This window comes from Eublepharis macularius, chromosome 4 (genome assembly GCF_028583425.1).
Source record: "Eublepharis macularius isolate TG4126 chromosome 4, MPM_Emac_v1.0, whole genome shotgun sequence".
NCBI lineage: Eukaryota > Metazoa > Chordata > Lepidosauria > Squamata > Eublepharidae > Eublepharis > Eublepharis macularius.
Window position 1 is genome coordinate 184004905 of NC_072793.1, and position 22124 is coordinate 184027028.

General features: G+C 44.7%; 1 pseudogene; it reads left to right on the plus strand.

Moving 5' to 3' along the window:
• The first annotated feature begins 5107 nt into the window (after positions 1 to 5107).
• On the plus strand, positions 5108 to 13262 carry LOC129327018 (zinc finger protein 91-like; annotated as a pseudogene).
• Positions 13263 to 22124: the final 8862 nt, after the last annotated feature.

Genomic DNA, 22124 nt, shown 5'->3' on the forward strand with positions numbered 1-22124 from the left:
GAAATTGCTGTATTGATGCACACCAGAAGCAACAATAATTTTCTGGGGCTCTTTTTCTGATGAAAGGACCTGTGATTCCCAAACCGGACCTCGTATCCAGCTTGGAGGAAGAAGAGGAGCTGCTTATCGAGTTCTCTGATGAAGAAGAGGAATTTGCAGGTAGCTGCCTAGGTTTGGAGTGGGTCTTTGTGTTGCTTGTGGTACTTTCCATGGGTTGGTGTATTTCTGAGTTTTTATCTCCACAGTTGCTTCTCCTCAGAAACACTTAGGTGGCTTGTGAAGGCTGAGAGGTGTGTGTAGACCATGAAAATCGGAACCTTCCCCCTTCCACCCTCTCTGAACCATTTTTAAAAGCTGTTTCTTCAGGCAGTGGCTCTCTGGCGAGGCCATTTCCCAGCCCTGTTCCTTAGATATGGCAAGACTACATGCCCCTGTTGAATTTTGTTCTTCTCAGGAGAATTATCCTTGAGAGTTTAGTGGAAACAGCCCTTGTTCATCCTTGATTTCTTCATTCTAGCACTTCTGATTAAGCAAGCATGCCCAGATTGGCTAATGGGCGCTTGCTCTCAGTCCGGGCAACTGAGCTGCCTTCAATGGCCTGCTAGCCCCGCTATCTGCCTCCCACCATCCCTGGTGGGTGTGGCTCACACTCTTAGTCGCTGCCACCACTCACTGAATTGTACACCGCCTGACTGAGGGGCAGTGAGACCCCTCTGGCTGAATTTCCCTTCTGGGAAGTGAATTCCCCAATCTTTGGGTGGGCTCTGGAGAACTGGCAACCCACCAAGGTATGGCCTGATCAGTTTCTCCTGGGCTCCCTCCCTTCCTGTAGCATGCCAAGTGGGGGAGCTTATGTAGTCAGAGCACCACAAGGTCCTTTATATTCCAAAAAAGTATAAATTATTAACTATATACGGAGCACTATACACAAAGCAGGTAAAGGCACAACACATAGGGGTAGACCCCCCTGTTCAGAACTCATAGGACAGAAAATCGAATTGAAGACAACCACGGTCTGCTTTCCCTACCACACTGTTCCCTACTCTACCTTAAGGGGCTGGTGGTCTGAGGGAAGGTTCACCTTTTATTTCCTCTCTGCTGCCTCCCAGGCCCTCCACACTTAGGGCCTAAGCACCCGGGTTTCACCCAGCAGCAGGAGCCTCTCCTTCTTCAACCAAGAAGGGGACTAACTGACTTTTTCCCCTCAGGATCGGCTGAGTCTCTCAGTTCTGGCTCCACCCCTTATTTTTCCTGCACTTTCTTGGCCCGGGGCAGCTGGGAGTTGTAGTCCAGGAAGAAGGGCATCCCACACCAAGACTCCTGCAGGCCTCTCCCTGGCCCCACAGCCCATCAACCCTCAGGGGGAACACCTCCTCCCCTTTCTTTAAAGACAGAATAACAGCAACTGGCACTCATTTCACCCCTGGAAACCATTTCCTTACAGGCTTATTCAGAGATGCAATGAGGCCAGAAAAGAGGGCCCGTTGCGGACCTTTGCAGATCAGCTCAGCATGCGAGAGAGCTGTGGCTTCCGTGCCTTTGTGCCAACTTGATAACTGTTATGACCTGTACTTTCTTTGGGGTAGATTTTTCTTTTAATCTTCCCCTTACACCCTCTGGGTAGTTTGCTGCCACCAGGAATGTATTATTCCAAAATATTTTATTCAAAATTCCCCTTTGGTAACGTGTTTAAGCGTCAGGCTCCTTCGTGGTTCTATGTGGCCCTGAGGATATGAATGGGATATAGCAATGACAGCTACACTGGGATATTGTAGCAGGCTTTCTCGTTCCCAAGAATTGAGACCAGACAGAATCTTCAGGAAGGAATGATGTTTATTGCTGGCAGAGCCCAGTGTGGCTATCACCACAAAGAACTGAGCTCCAGTATAAGGAAGCAACCTCTCTGATATAGCACAGCTTACAGTTACGTCACAGAAGGTGGTCATTCACTAGCTAACGGTTATAATTTGTTTATCATTATCTAGCTCCATCATCAAGATCATTGCCCCAGACATGACCTTTTCTGAGTGTGGCATAAATTCAAACAAATTCTCCTAAATCATCAGTCTTATCTTTCAAGCAGTCTATTCTAAGATACACAATGCCATAACTTCCCCTTTTCCCAGGCTACAAGCTTCCTGTTTCAACAGTATCTAGCTGAGTCAACCTCACAGCTATATTTTACTTTGAAGAAGGATTTTATTTAATCTTTCTAAATGTTAGTTAATCAGAACAATATTATAACACTTATTAGTTAATAATCAATATAATATAAAACATTTTCCTTGAGGCCTGCTACAATATAACAAAACAAAATAAATGTTTATTTTTCAAGAAGCGTATTGGTTTCATAAAAGTAGTTCTTAGTTCTTAAAGTTACTTCCTATAAACTCATTCACACAGATCTCTTCTAAGGCTTCACACAGTTAGCCTCCTTCGCTAGACTCAATAGTTCTCTCACAAATACTTCAAATTTAGAGCAGAACCACAAGTGACAAAAGGCACAGATTGGACACTTGTCAGCTTCCCTCAAGTTTTGATGGGAAATGTAGGCATCCTGGTCTCGCAGCTTCGCTCTCTGACTGCTGCCCAATGGACTTTTCAACTGTCACTTGTCCAACATTCCGCCAAGCGGCCTACATTTCCCATCAAAACTTGAGGGAAGCTGGCAAGTGTCCAACCTGTGCCTTCTGTCACTTGTGGTTCTGCTCATAGGCAGCACACAGCTAGCCTCTCTTTCTCTGACTCTCAGTCACAGAAATATGAAACCTGCTCAGGCAGCCCACAGCTGGCCTCTCTTTCCCTGACTGACTGTCCTTTCACAAACATGCTCAGTTCAGGTTCCACACAGGTTATATTTCTCTCATAAACACTTCAACATATTCAGGCAGCACACAGCCAGCCTGTTTTCTTCTGACTGAAAACCTTTCTCTCCCTCCTGTCAGTCTTAAACTGCATTCACTCCACCCACACTCTCAGTCATCAACAAATCATATCACGCACTCTTCCCTCTCTCACCCCCACTCTTCACCTAGCTCAAACCAAGCATTTAAAGACACATGCACACATTTACTTGGAATCATTACAAGAACCCTCTGGGGCGGAACGGAGTCCCTTTAGCTGGTGGATAAGTATACTATGCGAAACAATAATTGTACAGAAATAGGTAGCAAGTGTTAGTTAGTTAGCCACTAGCCATAATGTTATTCTTTCATTTGCCTCTGGCATGTGCTTATAGAATCATAGACTCTTAGGACTGGAAGGTACATCTAAGGTCATCTATTCCAACCCCCTGCATAATGCAGGAAATTACAACTACCTCCCACCCACACCCCCATTGACCCCTGCTCCATGCCCAGAAGTTGGCAAAACAATGCCAGGATCTCTAGCTAACCTGGCCTGGGGAAAATTGCTTCCTGACCCCACAGTGGCGATTGACAATTCCCTGGGTGAGTAATCAGGGGCCACAAAACCCAAGCACTGATGTAATCCTTCCTGCCCTCCCTTTCGTGATCTGTCCAGGATCTCAGAATCAGCATTGCTGTCAGAGGGCCATCTAGCCTCTGGTTAAAAAGCTCCAAGGAAGGAGAGCCCACCACCTCCCGAGGAAGCCTGTTCCACTGAAGGACCACTCTAATTGTCCGGATGATCTTCCTAATGTTTAGCCGAAAACTCTTTTGATTTCATTTCATCCAATGGGTTCTGGTCCGACCTTCTGTGGCAACGAAAAACTGTTCTGTGCCAGCCTCTATATGGCAGCCCTTCAAGTACTTGAAGATGTTTATCGTATCACCTCTCAGTTGCCTCCAGCCCAGGCTAAACATACCGAGCTCCTTCAGCCTTTCCTCATAGGTCTTGATCTCCAGACCCCTCACCATCTCAGTTGTCTTCCTCTGAACATGTTACAACTTGTCTCTATCCTTCCTAAATTGTGGTGCCGCAAACTGAACACAATAGTCTAGGTGAGATGCAACTGGAGCAGTGTATCTGGTTCTTGTGGAGTATACACTCCTTATAACTGGAATTGCTTAATGAAGCCAAAATATATTTTGCTTTTGGTGTCAAGAATGCCTGCTTCTAGGGGTCCTGGGTGGGTGTAGTTTCAGTGCCTGAGAAGGGAAACAAGAGCTCTCTAGGTCCAGATAAGGCAGGATGTTGGATGAAGAGAGACCAGCTTGGAGGTGACATCAAGGCTGAAAACCTGTATCTTGTGAGATAGGCTTGATTTGGGAGGGGGGCAGGGTAACACGTCTTGCCCTTTTTCTGTTAATATTTCTCTGTTGGCCCAGCTGGTTCTAGCAGACTCTCAGCTCCAGAAATCAAGGACTGGCTTCATTCCTCAGATGCACGGGGTTTGTAAGACACCAGTCAGTCAGCGACCTTCCTGTGTTGCTTTTCTTGGTCGGTATCCTTTGACTTGCAGCTCATGTCAAAGAAGGATCTCTGCACCAATCACAGTCCCCATGAAATCCTAATTCTATTTAACTGTCACAAACAAGTGATCGGTCAATACTATCTTGCATTCCCGACATAAACTTGATAGTGTCCAGAAATCGATCCTTTGAACTCTTCCATTCTCTATATCAGCTGGTTTAGTTCTTGGCTCTCTTTTTTAACCATATGTGTTCATGCCAGGTTTCTCTTTCTTTCTGCAGATGGTGTGTGGGAGGTGGCAACTGACTATCCAGTGATGGAAAGAAAATTTATGTATTCAGATGTTGAAGAGAGCTTTGAATATAGTGATGCACGGATTGTGGTGGACAGAGCAAGCCAAGTAAATGAGAGGGAAATCTGTGATGTTTTCCAAGTTGATAATTCTCAAGAAATCCCACCCTCTCAGAAAATAAAGAAAGGAGACAAGTGCCCAGAAAGTGTGGAAGGATTTTCTGAAACAAGAGATCCAACTTTGCATTGGAGCACCCATAATACAAGGGGAACATTAAAATACCTGGAGTGTGGAAAAACCTTTGGACAGAAACATACTCTAACTTCCCACACAGGGAAGAAATCTTATAAATGTGTAGAGAGTGGGAAAAGCTTCAGACGGAGTAAACACCTTACTGCCCACCAAAGAATTCACACAGGGGAGAAATCCTATAAATGCTTGGAGTGTGGAAAAGGCTTCATGAAGCGTGGAAACCTTAATGCCCATCGTAGAATTCACACAGGGGAGACACCTCAAAAATGCCTGGAGTCTGGAAAATGCTTCAGTCAGAGTGGAATACTTACTGTCCACCGAAGAAGTCATACAGGGGAGAAGCCATTTAAGTGTCTAGAATGTGGGCAATGCTTTAAAAGGAAGTGTGCTTTAACTACTCATGTAAGAATCCACACAAATGAGAAACCATACAAATGCTTGGAGTGTGGAAAAGGCTTCACTCAGAATGGAAACCTTACTCACCACCAAAGAATCCACACAGGGGAGAAACCGTACAAATGCTTGGAGTGTGGAAAAGGCTTTACTCAGAGTGGACACCTTACTGACCACCGAAGAATTCACACAGGGGAGAAACCTTATAAATGCCTGGAGTGTGGAAAATGCTTCACTCAGAATGGAAGCTTTACTGCCCACCGAAGAACTCACACAGGGGAGAAACCTTATAAATGCCTGGAGTGTGGGAAATGCTTCAGTGAGAGTGGAAAACTTACTGTCCACAATAGAATTCACACAGGGGAGAAACCTTATAAATGCCTAGAGTGTGGAAAATGCTTCAGTTGGAGTGGACAACTTACTGACCACCGAACAATTCACACAGGGGTGAAGCCATATAAGTGTCTAGAATGTGGGCAAGTCTTTCAAAGGAAACATGATCTAAGTACCCATGTAAGAATCCACACAAGGGAGAAACCATACAAATGCTTGGAGTGTGGAAAAGGCTTCACTAAGACTGGAAACCTTACTGTCCACCGAAGAATTCACACAGGGGAGAAACCATACAAATGCCTAGAATGTGGAAAAAGCTTCAAACGTAGTGAACATCTTACCGCCCACCAAAGAATCCATACAGGGGAGAAGCCATACAAATGCCTGGAGTGTGGAAAGTGCTTCAATCATAATGGAAACCTTACTGCCCACCGAAGAACTCACTCAGGGGAGAAACCTTATAAATGCCTGGAGTGTGGAAAATGCTTCTTTTATAGTGAAACACTTACTGTCCACCATAGAATTCACACAGGGGAGAAACCTTATAAATGCCTGGAGTGTGGAAAATGCTTCATTTGGAGTGGAAGCCTTACTGCCCATCAAACCATTCACACAGGGGAGAAGCCATATAATTGTCTAGAATGTGGCCAAGGCTTTAAAAGGAAGTATGATCTAAGTACCCATGTAAGAATCCATACAGGGGAGAAACCATATAAATGCCTGGAGTGTGGAAAATGCTTCAGTTGGAGGGGAAGCCTTACTGCCCATCAAACCATTCACACAGAGGAGAAGCCATATAATTGTCTAGAATGTGGCCAAGGCTTTAAAAGGAAGTATGATCTAAGTACCCATGTAAGAATCCATACAGGGGAGAAACCATATAAATGCCTGGAGTGTGGAAAAGGCTTCACTAAGAATGGAAACCTTACTGCCCACCGAAGAATTCACACAACCTGGAAGGACATGACCCATTGATGAGCTGGTACTCATATCTCTGGTATAAAAAATGGAGAAATCATAAATACTTTAAAAATCACTGGATAAGGAAAGCACTAGTACTGGTCTGGGAAAGAATAAGATCTACTTTTTATGAGAGAATTCCCTTGTGGTTTCCCCAACTGAAGCTTTTACACATCCTTCGTTGAAAAAAGAGGCAAAAACTCCTACCTATAAGATCTTACTAAAAGCAGCTGGACTATTAAAAAATCCAAAAGAAATGGCAGAGCTAGACATTGAGTTGGGATGGTGGGGCCAGGCACAACTGGAATCTAGATATAAAAAAGTCAAAACAGTGGATTTTTATGAAAAGGATGAAAATATTGATGTGATACTATGTGGTACCTATGTTAAAATGATAAAGAAAATATATGCTATGCTTATAAAGGCAAAATTACAGGGGGAAGAGGTCAAAGATACTACGATAAAATGGGCTGAGAATGTGGGACATGCAATAGATTTAGAGCAATCGTCACAAATGTGGAAAAGTAATTTAAAGATGACTTCTGGGAAATGGGCCAGTGCCGTTGGGCTTGTTGAACTTCAGATCTGAAACCCAATCCTCACATTCTCTTTGAAGCTTGGCTCTCAAGCTTCAAAAATCCCCCCTGGAGGGGGGGCGAAGCTGGAGTGCGATAAGGGGTATCAGGTGGAGCAGCAGCTCTGTTTGTGCCCCCCCATCTGCTCGTTTGGCGGAGGGTGAAGAGGAAGCCTTGTGGCTCACAAGCTGGGGATCCCGAACTCTGCATAACTTAGCATGACTGAAAATGACAAACACCATGAATCTGCAACAGCAAACGTTTTAATATGTTCCGAACATATGGGTGAGATTTAATCTTTTTTCTTTTCAACCTAACTAGAGCGGCTACCAACATAGAGAAGTTTCAAGAATCCCCCCACCACCCCTTTCTCTTTTTGTGCTTCTCTATTTACCTTGTTTGAATTACAGGGGGGAGGAGAAGAAACTAACTGCTTAAGATCCAAGGTACCATAAGGACAGACTTTGGCTTATTTTACACTAAGTGAGAAATTAAGAATATCCTTAAATGAAGAGGAGTCTCAATAGACCTCTATATGGCCATTAACTGATATTTGATCTACGTTGAAAACTTTTAGAAAGGCTTTGGGATTGACTGAAAAAGAGAAAAGTCCTCTGAGCTACTGATTAAGACTCTCTGGATTACAGTCTGGATTTTAGCCTGCATGTTTTGTTTTGTTGTTGTTGTTGTGTTCCCTTTTTGCCTTCTGTGATTTTGGTTCCTGTATTTTATCTTTTCCCCATTTCAGGATATAAATATACGCTTTTCTGGGTTTTGTTCCTTTTTATTTTTTTTCCTTTTCTCAATGGAGGATTCCTGATGATCTTTTACTGCTGAAGCTTGGCTGGATTTCTATTTGCATGGATCTACATTCTTTATTTTTATTTTTGGTATTTGGGGGGGGGGCTTTCAAAATGGAGTACAAAGTAATTGAATCTGCGTAGTTCCTCTCCCATTTTCTGTAGCTCCAGGAAGAAGATCTCCCAAGATTAATTTCCAGGGCATAAGCTGGTTTAGCGAGAGAGAATGTTGTGTTTTTTATCCTAGAAAGATACTCAAATATTGTCTGGCTGAGAAAGGAACTGTTTTAGAACATTGTGGTCTACGAAACAAAATATTCTTTGTTTTGGATCATTGTGGTTTAGGAAACAAAATATTTGTTTTCTGTCTTAAGTGGGTAGAAGGAGGGAGAGGGACGGGGCCTTACTATTTTAAGTTACTGAGCTGAGGATAGATAGTAAAAATAATCGTGGAGATATTTGTCTAAAGATGTTGCCAGGTAAAGAAAAAGAAAAAGGCCAAAAACTATACCCTGGAAGCCTCAAATCTGTGACCTCAGCTATGGCACAGGCACCTACATCCATATAGGCATCAATTCAGTCAATGCAGGCTAGCGTGGCCCAGTTGCTTGACAAAATGAAAACTATGAATGATAGGTTTGAAGAGTTCCAGAATGAGAGAAGAGAAAGCAAAAAGGATGCAGCCGAATTAACATCTAAGGTGCGAAAAGTGGAGAAGAAGACTCAACAGAATCAAGACAAGATTGAGAAAGTATCCAAAAGCCAGTTGGTGATGGAAACTAAACTGATAACCTTACAGATGGAGAAAGCAGCATTGATGCTGCGTTTGCAGAATGTGAAGGAGGAAGAAGGAGAAAACACCTTAAAGGTGGCATCAGGGCTACTGGCAATAGCACTAAATATTCAGCCAGAAGAAATGGAAACGGAGATAGACACAGCCTTTAGAATAAGCTCATCCTATGCAAAAAAGAACAAAAAACCACGGGAAATCCATGTAAGATTCATCAGACGCAGAACCAGAGATGACATTCTTAAAGCAATACGAGAAACCACCTTGAAGTCCCAAGATGAAGAAGTGATGGTCCTACGAAATATTCCATGGGAGGTGCGGATGAAGCGATGGGAATATGGATTTCTGACAGACTTACTACGCACAAATGGCATACAATATAGATGGCTGATACCAGAGGGGCTGCTTTTTAACTTCAGCGGACAAAGGTTCAATATTAATTTGATTCCTAAAGCACAAGCGTTTGTTCAAAAGAATTTGATGGCGGACCAGAAATCCAAGGAAGGCAAGGGAGAGGAAGAAAATGTAAGCCCACAGTCTGAGTCAGAACCAGAACCAGAAGATGGAACAAGAGGAGGAGTACAGACCAGGAAGCAAACCAGAGAAGAAAATAAACAAGGTAGTAAGAGAGGCAAGAAGTAATGGCCAGTAACTGTCTAGAAATACTCTCAATGAATATCAATGGATTGAACTCCCCTCAAAAAAGAAGAACTTTTACATATCTGAAAAAATTTAAAGCGGAGATTCTATGCCTTCAAGAAACCCATATTTGAGATAAAGCGGAAAGGCTCCTGAACTGTAAGAACCTGGGACACACATTCATTGCAGCAGACAAAGTTAAAAAGAGAGGTCTAGTAACTTACACACAGGGAAGACTGAACCCAAAATTGATTTATGCCTGTGACCAGGGAAGAATTCTAATGACTGAACTTCAGAAAGGTCAAAGGAAAATCTTGGTAGTGAATATTTATGCCCCAAGTGAGCAACAAGAAAAATCCTTTCAAAGACTTTCAGAGCAAATATCCAAATTGAAATACAATGATATATGCATGGTGGGAGCCTACAATGCAGTAGTGGATAAAAGCTGGATAGGAAACATGTGAAGAATGGGGAAAAAGGGGGGAAAGTGCTTCCTAAAAAATTCTTTGAAATGGCCCTTGTAGACTTATGGAGAACACAAAATCTGAATTCAACTAATTATACTTTCTACTCGGACAGACATAAATCTTGGTCACGAATAGATATGTGTTGGGCCTCAACATCGTTAGTGGCGGATATGGAAGAAATAGACATTTTGCCGCAAGTGACTGGAGACCACAACCCTCTCTTAATAAAGATAAAAGGGGGGGGGAGACAATTTAGGTGGAGACTAAATACAAGTTTATTAAAAGACAAAAAATTTAGAGAAATAATTGCCAAAGAAATGAAATGGTATTTCAAACAAAACTTAAATAATGAAACTACTATAGATATAGTGTAGGATGCAAGTAAGGCTTTCTTCAGAGGACTGGCAATCGGATATGCGGCAAGTAAAAAGAGAGAAACAAAGAATATCAAAATTTGGAAATAAACCTAAAAAATCAAGAAGACAACTTTAAAAATGCTCCTGAAAACAGTACATAAAAAATGAAGATAAAGGTACTCCAACATAAACTTAATTTAATGTTAACTGAGGAGATGGAGAAGAAAATTAAATATGCCAAATTAAATTATTTTGAAAATGCAAACAAGCCTACAAGATGGCTAGCTTACAAGCTAAGGAAAGAAAATACTAAAAGACAAATAATGTCACTGAATGACGAAAAAGGAGAGGAGAAAGTCCTTCAGGAAGAAATAAAGATGGTGGTTGAATCCTACTACAAGAAGCTCTATAGGAAAATGACTGTCCAACCAGAACAACAAGATAAATATTTGAAAAAAATGAGATTAAAGAAATTCAGTGAGGAACAGAGGAAAATTTTAAATGACCCAATCACTATGAATGAAATAATACAGGCCTTTAAAAAGTAAAATAAGGGGAAATCTCCAGGCCCAGATGGCATACTAGCTGAATACTATCAATGCTTTGAAGAAACCTTAATTCCTCGCTTTAAGAAGCTGATGGAAGAAATGTGGGTTAGAATCCATACCAGAAACATGGAAAGAAGCTACAATATCCTTAATTCCAAAGCATGGATTAGATTTGAAGGAAATCAAAAACTATAGACCAATCTCCCTGCTGAATGTAGATTATAAAATCTTTGCAACTATGTTATCAAGGAGAATGAGGAAACTAATGGACCAGATGATCCACCAAGATCAGGCCGGCTTTCTAACAGGATGACAGACTAGCCACAATATAAGAAAAATATTAAATATTTTGGAGTACTACAAAACCCATCCAGAAAAACAAATGGCTCTGATGTTTCTTGATGCTGAGAAGGTGTTTGACAATCTCAATTGGCAATTTATGTTTAAACAACTAGGTGAGATGCAGTGTGAGGAAATAATGAGAATAATTCAAGGACTAGAATTTCAATTAATGATCAACTAACAGAACCAATAGAAATTGAAAAAGGAACAAGACAAGGCTGTCCATTATCTCCTCTCTTATTTATACTGACACTGGAACAAGTTATGGACAAGATCCGGAACTCAGAAGAGTTCAGAGGAGCAAGAATACAAAGTACAAGCATTCGCAGATGACTTAGTTTTTATTTTAGAAGATCCTTTAACATCAATACAGAAGCTCTTACAGGAAATCAAAGAATATGGAGCTATGGCAGGATTAAAAATAAATATTCAAAAGACAAAGTTGATTCCTAAACAGATCCAAAAACGACAGATGGAAGAATTAACTGAAAAATCGCAACTAATAATTGAAAAGAAGATAAAATACTAGGAATTTGGATGACCAACAGATATAGCAGCGATAAAAATGAATGTTCTCCCACGAGTTCTGTTTCTATTTCAAAATATTCCATTAGGATTACCTCAAGTATTCTTTAAGGACCTTAGCCAGGCTGTACAATCTTTTATTTGGCAGAACAAAAAAACACGAATTAAACTGAAAGCCCTACAAGATATTAAGGAAAAAGCAGACTTTGCCCTACCAGATTGGACCCTATTCTATAAGGCTTGTGTGCTGACCTGGTTGAAAGAGTGGATTGCTCTAGAAAATGAAAGGCTTTTAAACTTGGAAGGACATGAACTATTGATGGCCGGGCACGCGTTTCTTTGGTATAAAAAATGAAAGAATTCACACAGGGGAGAAACCATATAAGTGTCTAGAATGTGGTCAAGGCTTTAAATGGAAGGGTGCTCTAACTACCCACGTAAGAATCCACACAAGGGAGAAACCTTATAAATGCCTGGAGTGTGGGAAAAAGTTCAGATGGAGTGGACACCTTACTGACCACCGAAGAATTCACACGGGAGAAACCATATACATACCTGGAGTGTGGAAAAAGCTTCACTCAGAGTGGACACCTTATGGACCACCAAAGAATTAACACAGGAGAGAAACCTTATAAATGCCTGGAGTGTGGGAAATGCTTCATTGATAGTGGAACACTTACTGTCCACCATAGAATTCACACAGGGAAGAAACCTTATAAATGCCTGGAGTGTGGGAAATGCTTCAGTCAGAGAAGATCCCTTACTGTCCACCATAGAATTCACACAGGGGAGAAACCTTATAGATGCCTGGAGTGTGGAAAATCTTCAGTCAGAATGGATATCTTACTGCCCACCGAAGAATCCATATAAGGGAGAAGCCATATAAGTGTCTAGAATGTGAGAAAGGCTTTAAATGGAAGCATGTTCTAGATACTCATGTAAGAATCCACACAAGGGAGAAACCATACAAATGCCTGGAGTGTGGGAGAAGCTTCAGTCAAAGTTTAGCCCTTACTGCCCATCAAAAAATAGTTCACAGAACAGCTCTGCTTTCAAATCCATGAAATCTTTTGGCATTTTATTCTCCAGTAAGTCCAATTTACTGCTAAGAGTATCACACATCTTTTGAATCACATCTGGAGCTAGTGAATGATCCAGGGATCCTTTTCGCCATGAACCATTTTTTAGTAATTTAGCCAATTAAAATCAAAATTTTCAGATTCATAGTTGCTATTTGCCTTAAATCCAGTAGGTGGTGATATTAGATCAAAGTTTTATAATGATGAGTTTTTTCAGTTGAAATCAGACTTTTTTGTTGGGAATGATGGACAGCCAGTTGGAAAGAAGTTTTAGAACTTTGTGTTTTTATATGATCATGGCAGCAAGAGTATTGTATACACAAAAATGGAAAACCCCATCATTGGTCACAATGGGGGAATGGGGGATAAAAGTTTTGGAGTTTGCCTCAATGGCAAAACTTACTTCACTGATTAGAGAAAAGATATTATCTACATTTTTGGCTGAATGGAAGCCGTTTATAGACTTTTTACATAAAATATATAATAATGATTTGATGGTATCCGGATTTATGGATTAAGAATCATGAACAATAGAAAAATGAGGGCTCTAAATGTGTAACAGAATCAGCGAGTTTTTGAAAATGATACATACTTGTTGCGGAGGCAGTGTCATGGGATTATTAAATAAAGAATAAGCCCATATTTCTTCCATAATCATTGTGTTTGGTGCCTTGAAACATACGTGGGTAAGTGGGAGTAGGGGAGTTATAAATTGGAAGCAGAGTAATATTGCAAAAATCTCCCCTAACAGTTGGTACCGTGCCCATGTCTGAACAAGGTTTTCTTTTGTGCAGATTTTGGGATGCAGTGCTCTTGCTGGATAGCAGACAGGCAGCTGCATTTATGACTTTCTCCTCCATGGGAACCCAAAGCAGTTCTCCTCCATTTATCCTCATAGCAACCCTGTGAGGTAGGCTCCTTTAATTGCATGTCACTGACCCTGCCCTGAATTGCATGCCCCTACTAGCTCACTCTCATCAGATCTGGGAAGGTGAGTGAGGGTGGGAGAAGGGCCACCAGTAAGCCCCGGGTTGTCCTGCAGAGGCAGGGTGTGGCTGGTGGCCCTCTGGGGCTTATCTCTTGCCTGCAGAGGCCCAGGAGGGGCACCATTGGGGTGGCTGTAGCAGCAGAGGGGGATTCAAATATGCACCTTCTACATCCCACCCTGACACTCTACACACTATGTAAGCAGTCGGGCTGGCCTCCACCATCTTTAATAGCCATTTTGACATGGCTACCCATGATATAAAGTCACCAGGCCTCTGGATTTAAAATGGCAGGTTGTTTTGCAGCTGAGGACCGCCAGCAAACAGTTGCTGAGTGTCACCTGGGAGACCCAGGCATGAATGGAATGCCGCATAGGTATGCGGAGTGATCCGTGGTGATTGGATTTACAGGCTCCTCAGCCCCTAAGGAATCCAGCGCAACAAAGGCCTCCTAGAGTCATCCCTACTTAACACATTGCTTTCCCTCCTTCCGTGTGGAGTTCTCCTGTCCTTGATTAAGGAGCTAATCAAATAGTTATAGTTCATTCCTGGGAAGGTACATTCCCCAACTAAATTAATCAACTTAGCTTCGGTGGCCCTCATTAACAAACTGCTCTTAAATGTCTCTCTGTGCCCCCCCCCAAGGTTCCAGTCACCCACAGTCACACACCCAATCTCTGGCTCCTGATGGATGGTTCTCTGGACCTCCTGGAGCCTGTCTGGATCTCTCTTTGCCCTCTCCCTGGGACAGAGAAGACAACGATGGAGTGTGGACAACTGTAAGATGGTCTACTCTGATGTAAGGTCTCCCGAGGCTTCTGCTTTCCCTACAGGGACCCACAGGTTAGGTGCAGGGATGGGGTTGCCAGCCTCCAGGTGGCTGCTGGCGATGTTGAATTAGAACTGAGCTCCAGATGACAGACCAGTTCTCCAGGAAAAAACGGCTCCTTCAAAGGGTACACTCTATGGAACCACACCCTACTGAGTTTCCTCCCCTCCTAAACCCGCCCTTCAAGTTTCAGCTCTCAAAATCTCTAAGATTTTCACAACCTGCAACTGGCAACCCCACACGGGGAGTCCTGTTCAAGCTGATAAATGACTCAGCAGCCCCCCGCCCCAGATTTCAGTCACCCGCAGGATATCCCAGCCTCTTGCTTCGCAGGCTGCTGATTCTGCCCATCGATGGGGGCTGAGGACACCTGACAGACAGGCAACCTTCCCAGTCCCAGCTGCGAGCTGGCTGCTGGCTTGACAGGTGGGCGGGCTTGTTCCTGCCCCCTATCCTGGCGGCAAGAGGAAGGAAAGCAGCTGCTCCTCCTGCAGCTGGCCACCGGCTTGGAAAGTGGGCAGGTACGTCTCTGCCGCCGATACTGGAGCAGTGAAGGGAATGAAGCGGCCACCCCTCCTGCAGCCTGGCCATCTGGCTATCAAAGTGAGGAAGGTAAGGTAAGGGAGGCAGCCAGTCCCTCCTTCAGGCACACTGAGCCTGCTCCGCATAAGCCGGTCAGTCATAGGAAAGCCGCTTAATTATGTTATAGGATTCCTTGGACTGGCTGCATCACCTGAAGAGGCGGGCAGTCAGGCGAGTTCAGGTGAGAGGCACAGTTGGCACTTGGGAGACTTGGGTGGTTATTGCCCTTCTTCCCTTGAGCAAGTGCAAAGTTCTCCCAGTTTGCCCACTACATTCTCCCAGTGCACTCAGGGCCCACCACAATGAGACCCACTCTCCTGCCTCGCACACAAATCTCCACAGCAGGAGGCTGAAGGGCGGAGCTGCCGGCCGCATTCTCACCTATCTGAGGTCATGAGCAGTACAGCCAGAGGTTTTTTTAGGGTGCGTGGGCAAGTGATTGGGTGCAGGGAGGGGGGCTCGCCTACCCCAGAAGCGCATGCGGTTGGGCCCCTGTGGCAGTTCCCATCCTATGCTCCTCCAGCTGTGAGGGCGGGGATGGGTGTAGGGAGAGTGGCCCAAGTTTTCCAGTTCAATTGGTGCCTGTGGGCTACGCCTCCATTTTTCGTGCCGTAACTTTCTGCTGCTGCAGGGAGCGTTCCGAGCTCTGGCTTCGGAAGCGGACTAATTCCTGGCCCGCCCTCTCCAGCACTGCACTTATACCTCCGCCCAGCTGCCAAGTGCACCCGCTGGTGGCAACCTATCTGCGGTAGTGCACCTCGCCGGTGGAGATGGAGTTACATCCACGTAAATGCCATTTATGCCCACGTAAGCCTTAGCTCTCTCCCTATATTCTTTCCACCCTGCTGCTTAGCAATGCACTGCCAGTCCCAAGAAGAGCCTGGCCTTCCAGTCCCTTCTCATGCTGGTGCATTCTCAGCATCCCAGCTCCCTCTCCAGTATCCCTTCCTTTAAAGGATGGGTTTCTTAAAAAAACAGGCCCCCCCACTCCCCAAACTCACCATAAGAGCAGAGCTTCCGTATTGCCCCCCCCAGACCAAACAGAGGGAGTTCAGTGCAGCAGCATTCAAATAAAACAAAACCAGAGAGTGGACGTGAGGGGTTCACCGGATGACCCAGCAGCCTCCAGTTCAAGCTCGAAGAGTTCTGGCAAGAGGGTGAATTCAGGAGGGAAGGAAAAGCTCCCCCCCACCCCCCTGTTGTGGAAATTGTTGCTCTGCAATCAGGGACTAGTCCACCAGCTGCTTGGATTTGCCTCTTACCATAGGCATGTAAAGAGTGCAACCTCACTTGATCTTTCCCTAGTACTGATGTCTCCACTAAGAATAATATGCCAGCAGCAGGAAGGTCTTTAAGCAAAACTGGAAGTTTTTATTCATACAGGGAAAACAAAACAAAAAACAGTTGGGCAAGGCACCAGATATGGGCCCAGCTCACTGACCACTAGAGCATTATAGAGATAGATACAGAATACAAGTTAGCATGCAAGATACAACAATATTATAAGATAACTACAGAAAAAAACCCCTCCCCCCATTCCAGAGCTCTGGCCCCCCCCCCATTGCACAGCCGCAAAGGCTAGCACTAGCCTTTGCGTGTTGGCAAGTGAAGGGTCCTGAGTATCTGGTTCGTCACTCTTTTATAGGGAGGTATCAAAGGCTTGTTAACATCCTAATCAATTACATTGTCTTTGTTCTTGAAAGACAGTTCCGCTGAGGGTCTTTCGTGTAAACACAAGTCCACACATCCTTTACCTCGGTGATAGACTGCATCTTTGATATGCATTTGTAATTTGCAAAGGAATGTTCACACACCACTGGCTATCGGTTATCCCGTTCTTCCTGAAGATAAGCTGTTTGCTGTTTGTCCTGGTGTCCTCTTAGTGATTTACATGCAATGGCCAGATGACCCTTCAATGGTCTCCAACAATTAACAACTTTTATAGCCTTATCTGACACAGAGGGTGAAACCTCCGGAAACGCAACTTTATTTTGCAGAGAGAGACAGACAGACAGACAGTCAGCCTTTGGAAGATTTCTTTTTCCAAACTCTAGCTGGTTCTTTATTTCTAACATGGGCCAAAAAGGCCTGGTTCCGACCCACTAACAAAATTCTGACAACACCCCCCACCCCCCCTCAGGACTCAGTCCATTGAAAGAGCCCCTGATAAGAGACGAGATCCTGGAAATCGACGGGCAGGAGGTCAGTTCTGGTCTGGAGCTCAGTTTAAATGCCAGCAGAACTCCAGATCCTTCCTGGAAGTTGGCATGCCCAGCCATCTCTTCAGGCTCCAGTGGGGGGGGGGGCGAGATGAGCCCCAGGAAGGAGGAGATGTGGGTCGGCGCCCCTAAGCCGTGGGAGTCCCGGGGGGGGCTGCCAACTTCCCCCGGGAGAGGCTTGCTGAGCTCCTGTGCCTCTAAGAGAAGCCTGAGCTGCAGGAACCGGGACATGAACCTTTTCCTGACCCAACAGAGCGGCGGGGCCAGGGAGACCGAGAGGGGCATCCTGAGTTCCGGGCGCCTTTCCCACGACCCCCGGGCGAAGAAGAGAAACACGCCGCGTCTGGTGCAAGCAAAGGCCAGAGGCACGGGCGGGAGGCAGCAGCGACACGGGGCGGTCTCTGGTCACTGCTCAAGAGGGGAGCGCCTCCCCAAGGGTTGAAGCAAGCGAGTCTGCAGCCCTAGAGAGGCACATGGCATCTATGTTTGTGTGTGTTTGTGCAGAGTCGTTTCCTGCCCTCCCCCTTGCAGGACTCCCGCCGTTGTTTCCCGGCTGCTGTTTGCATGGCTGGGAGGGAGTCGGGTGAGCTCGGAGGGGCTTTGCGGGAAGGGGGAGATATTGGGGGGGGGTCTGTGCAATGCAAGAGCCGAGGCCGAACAAAGTGAGGGGGGGTCTATTGATTTGGGGGGGATCCCCTCCCTTCCCTTTATGCCCCCCCTCCTGCCCGGGGGTCCCCTTGCAGCCTCGGAAAGAGCCACTCTGCAGACCCCAAAGGAGAGCAGGGGAATAAAGACCCGCGAGAGGCATGAATAGAAAAGGGTCCTGCTTTCGGATCGAAGGGGGCGACAGGTCAAGGCTGCAGAGCAGCAGGAAGGGTGGGAGATTTGGGGGGGGGAGTGGATTCCAAAAACTATGAACCAGAGTAGCAGAATCTTTTCAGGGCCTGCAGTTCGAGGGGCTGGTCGGAAGAAAAGAGACCAGGCCCCGCCCAGCACATCTTGAGGATGTCAGTCTCTGAACTAATTCAGACAAGCAGAGACACTGGGCACAAAATTTTTCCCTGTAGGGCTACATTTCTGTCTGCAGGGAGGAGTTTTCTCATGATTGATAGGATTGTGTTTAATTGCCAAGCCCAGGGCTGCTGTCTCTCCTTGCTACCTTCAGGCTCGTAGTCTTTGACGCAGATATCTAGGGGTTTGATTGGAAGACGCAAGTCTAGGTCAGCTACGTAATTGGGGAAATTCTAAGATTTGCAGTTCCTTATCTTATCCTTGTGCCTGTTCCCCTCAGAAGGGCACTTTCTGTGGGTGGAAAGGAATGTCCCCCCACCTGTCTGTCCTCTCTCCCCTTTTCGCAGCCTTGAGAGAGAGAATGCCACAGGTGGGTGACCTAGTTTGCTACATTACTCAGTTTCTTCAAAAAGCACTTGTGTGACATTTCTACAGGTGCCTCTCTACAAGCAATATATTGTTAGCCCTCAGTTCTTACAGAGTTTTAACATGTTTTAACATACATTTTTCTTTGATCTTATTTCAAGTGTCATATTCTTGCAGGTTGCATTACAAATACTACAGTGGCTCCTGAGCATAGAAAAGATGCAAGGCATATAATACTGAAATGGTATAGAATTGGTATATAAAATCCCTTTCTTTAAATCCATATTCCTCAGACCACCCCCCTTCTCTTTTTGTTGAAATGTTACAGTGTCCAGCTGTACATTTCAACAACTACAAGGCATCATCATATGCAGGCTCAGCCCATTCTTCTGCAGCCTGATCACGGTGCTCACTCTGTTCACAGAACGGGCGCACCATCACCATCAAACACCCATCTCTGGTATGTGTTGCATGATGTATTGTCGAAGGCTTTCACGGCCGGAGAACGATGGTTGTTGTGGGTTTTCCGGGCTGTATTGCCGTGGTCTTGGCATTGTAGTTCCTGACGTTCGAGGGAAAACTCCCATTTCTGGATACCTTGGTCATCCGCAAAGCAAACTTTCAGATAGGTCACAAGGTCTACAGGAAACCAACTCACACTGATCGGTACTTACACAAAAACTCCAATCACCACCCCCGACAGAAAAGAGGCATAATGAAAACATTAGTGGATCGTGCAAGACGGATATGTGAGCCACACTTTCTCAATGAGGAAATTAATCATCTAAACCACGCACTTCAGGCAAATGGCTACTCCAGAAATGAAATCTGAAGAGCAATCAAACCCAGGATGAATCAAACAACCAAGGAAAAACAGTCTTCTACAGGAAAAGTGTTTTTGCCATATATCAAAGGAATTACTGATCAGATGGGAAAGCTTATGAAAAAGCATAACCTCCAAGCAGTATTCAGACCCACCCGAAAAATACAACAGATGCTACGATCAGCAAAAGACAGTAGAGACCCCCTCACCTCTGCAGGAGTATACCATATACCCTGCAGCTGTGGACAAGTTTACATCGGGACCACAAAGCGTAGCATCCAGACAAGAATAAAAGAACATGAAAGACACTGCAGACTTGGACAACCGGAAAAATCAGCAGTGGCTGAACATTTCGGTCTGGGGGGAGGAGTTCTCTCATGATTGAAAGGAAAATGTTTAATTGCCACGCCCAGGGCTGCTGTCTCTCCTTGCCACCTTCAGTCCAGCAGTCCCATTCCAGCCCCTACTTCTGGCAGGGATTCTTCAGTGCCCAGAAATAGATTTAGCAGGCTTGTAAGGTAACGTGACCAGGAGGGGAGGGGATGGATAGGTGAGGAACATGGGCCTTTTCCCAAACAAAAGGGGTGGCTCAGAGGTAAGATGATAGGGTAGAGACTCTGGAGCCTTCCTTGCACAAACTCAGTACGTTGATGGTTGTTGTGGATTTTCGTGCTACACCTCTGAAGATGCCAGCCACAGCTGCTGGCGAAACGTCAGGACCTACAATGCCAAGACCACGGCTATACAGCCCGGAAAATCCACAACAACCATCGTTCTCTGGCCGTTGAAAGCCTTCGACAATACATCAAGACGTTGAATTCTGTTGTGACACAAATCCAGATAGAGCCTCACTGAAGACGCAGGCGCAGAAGATGTTTGTGTAGCCTAAAGGGTTTTCAATCATCTGTTTTTCTCAGCTTTCCAGGCAGCCAAGAAACACTCTTGACGCCTTCCCAACACTCCTCCATCTGGTGAAAAGAGCTGCCATGAAGCCAGCTCAGGTAAGAGGGAAGAGGACACCTGTACCGGAGGGCAGGCGTACCACTAGCAGGCTTTCTGTGGATATCGTTCTGGCTTTCTGCATCTGCTTCCTTCCTTCCTATATCAGTAATCCGAAAAATGCCAAGACCACGGCAATACAGCCCGGAAAACCCCCAACAACCAATAGTAGAAGTAACGTCAGAAATTTTGCAGAAGAAAATTAATCAAAATCCGGAAATGGTATTGTTATGTCTGAATCTAGAAAAGAATGATTGTAAAGACAGAGCCTTGATTTTCTACATGGTGACTGCAGCAAGAATATTATTTGCACAATATTGGAAGAAAGAAGAAATACCCAAAGCAGAAGACTGGATACAAAAGTTATTGTACATGGCTGAAATGGATAAGTTGACACGTAAATTGAGAGAACAAGATCTTAAGGAATATATAATGGACTGGGGGAAATTTAAAAATTACTTGGAGAAAAAGTGGGCCCTAAAGGGAGAGTTATGGTCTTTTGACATTTATTGAAATGAAAGGACTAATTATATCTTTACCTATAGATAATTTAGAAGATTATGCAAAGTAGTTAAGTAAGTTACTAGGGATATAAAGAAGTAAGATACGAGGAAGTTTAATGATGGATGGGGGGTTACAATGCTGTTGGAAGTCGAACAAGAAAAGGAGGGGTGGGAAGGGGTGGGTGAAGAAGAATATAAGGGGAAAGAGATACTATCTGGTATATTTCCAAGTTTTTATCTTCACAGTTGCTTCTCCTCAGAAACACTTAGATGGCTTGTGAAGGCTGAGAGGTGTGTGTAGATCATGAAAATCGGAATCTTCCTCCTTCTACCCTCTCTGATCCATTTTTAAAGCTGTTTCTTCAGACAGAGGCTCTCTGGCGAGTCCATTTCCCAGCCGTGTTCCTTAGATACAGCAAGACTACATGCCACTGTTGAATTTTGTTCTTCTCAGGAGAATTATCCTTGAGAGTTTAGTGGAAACAGCCCTTGTTCATCCTTCTTGATTTCTTCATTCTAGCACTGCTAATTAAGCAAGCATGTCCAGATTGGCTAACAGGGTTATTCAGAGATGCAATGAGGCCAGAAAAGAGGGCCCGTTGCGGACCTTTGCAACTCAGTTCAGCATGCGAGAGGGCTGTTGCTTCCCTGCCTTTGTGCCAACTTGATGAGAACCCTCTGGGGCAGACTGGAGTTCCTTTAGCTGGTGGGTAAGCATACTATGCCAAACAATAATTGTAGAGAAATAGGTAGCAAGTGTTTAAAGTGTTAGTTAGCCTCTAGCCAGAATGTTATTCTTTTATTTTCCTATGGCATGTGCTTATCGAATCATAGACTCTCAGGGCTGGGAGGTACAGCCAGGGTCATCTAGTCCAACCCTTTGCATAATACAGGAAATTACAACTACCTCCCACCCACACCCCCAGTGACCCCTGCTCCATGCCCGAAGTTGGCAAAACAATGCCAGGATCTCTAGCTAAACTGGCCTGGGGAAAATTGCTTCCTGACCCCAGAGAGGCGATTGACATTTCCCTGAGTGAGTAATCAGGGGCCACGAAAACCAAGCCCTGATGTAATCCTT